Here is a 2534-nt window from a genome sequence, read left to right as displayed (position 1 = left end):
CTCCTCTTAACCTACATCATCAGTTAAAGAGAAAACTGCCAGAAGGCCTTCACTATTGAAGATAGGTGGTCTCTTTTGACATAGTTTGGTGTAAATGAGGCAATTATTAAAAATGTATTCCTTATAACAGGTTCTACAGCAGATTCTACTGCAAAGGCTATGGCTGCACAAAAAGCTTCTTTAAATTATCTTGCTAAAGTTATGCTAGATATAAAATTATAACTTACTGCTGAACAGAGAATTATCTGTGCAGTTACTGACACTTTTTGTTGCACATGATACATACATTAGGTATTACAGAGATTCTGTTATAGGGGATTAACGAATAGGTTGCTTGGTTGAAACAAACAGATACTTTATCTAGCTTATTCTTTGGTCTTTGATTTTAGCTGGTTTGGTTCATGAGGATCCTGGCTAAGGCATACTCCAAACTCTTGGTATTATCCTCCTGACAGTCATAATAGTAGTCTCCCTGGTGCACTGTATTCTCTCAAAAGTTTTAAATGTTTGCATACAGTCATCTATAGAAGGTCAAATGGTTTCTTTTCAAATAGAACAACAAAAACTCAAAGAAATGCATGATTATGAGAACACCATAACCTATGAATGACATACTGTGACTGGAAACCCTAAATGATGGTAACTAAGAGTAGTGCTAATGACCCAAGCTTTGGTCACACTCTCACCTAAGTAAAAACCTGACCAAAAGGGGTGAGTTAAACAAAATTATGGGAGGTCATTGTTTTGAACTGAGCTCATACACTAGGCCTTAACAGACCAGATCGGATCAAATCAAAATGGAGTCACTCATGCTAAATGTGACATAATCAAATTGAAACTTTAAAGATGCAGATAGCCCCCCAAAAAAAGACCAGAAATGATTTTCTCTCTTGAAAACAGGACATTCCAGCATAATAAGGAAGTCTCCTCTAGGATATCTTTTTAAAAAAGTAAGTTAAAGTCCTGTTTACAAGGACTTACAAAACCCACTGTTCTGTTATGTTCTAGTGAGATTTGAGACCAAGTAAGTACATTTACCATGTACTTAAAGAATGATCATTAAAGAATGATGTCAATGCATAAAGTTTTCGTCAACCTCTCAGGTTGACCAAATGAAGGGAATTGTTAAATTAAGCTTAGCCTAAAACTGCCCTCATTATAAGTTTGGTCTAAAGGTTTCTCTGTACATAGTGAACCATAATCTAACTAGATGTATAAACAGACTGCAACTTACTCTTGTACCAATCACTGAGTTTCAGCCAACAGTTGGCCACAGGTGGCCAACTGTTCAACTGTAGCAAATGCTGAATTTTAACATACCTAGCTATTCCTGTACCTCATTTTAATTTTCTACACATCATTTTCCTTTTCCTGTCCATAAATCCTCTCTGACCACGTGGCAGTGCCAAAGTCTCTCTGAACCTATTCTGGTTTAGGGGATTCCTGATTCAGGAATCATTCTTTCCTCAATTAAACTCTGTTAAATTTAATTTGTCAAAGTTTTTATTCTAACAAGTCAATTGAAACATGTACTAGATAAGTATTAACATATAAGAAAAATGTTACTGGAGCACAAGGAAAAGAGGCATTAGTTGTGAACGGTGTTGATAAAACTTAATAGAAGAAAAACATTTTTTAGTTTTTAAGCATTTTGGCCATGAAAGACATGCAAAATTGTGACAGGCATAAAATGAAGGATAAATTTCAGGCTTGTATTTTTTCATATGCAAAGTATGAAAGCAAATGGAAAATTCAGGAAGTTGAAAGTATTCTCATTTGGAATAAGGTATGCATGGGGTGAAAACAGGGAGGAAAATAGAATAGAAGAAGCTGGAAAGTCAGCGTGAGGTAGAATACTAAGGATTATTCCCCATATTACCTAATATCCAATTAAGTTTGTAAAATCACTAGTTATAGAAATCACTAAGACAATGCTGAGAAAGGTTACAAATCTATCTCAAATATATCAGATATTTGATTCATTCTTTTTAGACTCATAGCATATCTCAAAACCATTTCTGAACTACTGGCTAAAAAAGACTTTATGCCAGAAGTCACATGAAGCTCTTTATCAATATTAATCCTTTATCTTTCACACATTTCGTTTTTTAACACCAGATGGGTAATGTGCAAACATCATACCAAGATTTGAGGGAGGAACATCTCAAATGAGCATTAAACACCCAATCACACTTATGAACTGTGAAAGAATCTCTAACACACATTTTTTTTATTATACTTTAAGTTCTAGGGTACATATGCAAAACGTACAGGTTTGTTCCATAGGTATACATGTGCCATGTTGGTTTGCTGCACCCATCAACTTGTCATTTACATTAGGTATTTCTCCTAGTTCTATCCCTCCCCCAGGCTGCCACCCTCCAACAGGCCCCGGTGTGTGATGTTCCCCACCCTGTGTCCATGTGTTCTCAATGTTCAACTCCAATCTATGAGTGAGAACAAGCAGTGTTTGGTTTTCTGTCCTTGTGATAGTTTGCTTAGAATGATGGTTTCCAGCTCCATCCATGTCCCTG

The 2534-nt window shown here is 35.9% G+C and overlaps 1 non-coding gene across 1 annotated transcript; it reads right to left on the bottom strand.

The window, feature by feature from the left end:
* Positions 1 to 2112: 2112 nt before the first annotated feature.
* Positions 2113 to 2212, bottom strand: LOC117079723. The gene has a single exon (XR_004435574.1). It is a non-coding gene; the product is annotated as a small nucleolar RNA U13 (small nucleolar RNA).
* Positions 2213 to 2534: the final 322 nt, after the last annotated feature.

Source organism: Trachypithecus francoisi, unplaced genomic scaffold, assembly GCF_009764315.1.
Source record: "Trachypithecus francoisi isolate TF-2019V2 unplaced genomic scaffold, Tfra_2.0 Lachesis_group7, whole genome shotgun sequence".
Classification (NCBI taxonomy): Eukaryota; Metazoa; Chordata; class Mammalia; order Primates; family Cercopithecidae; genus Trachypithecus; species Trachypithecus francoisi.
This window is presented reverse-complemented; position numbering and strand designations above follow the sequence as displayed.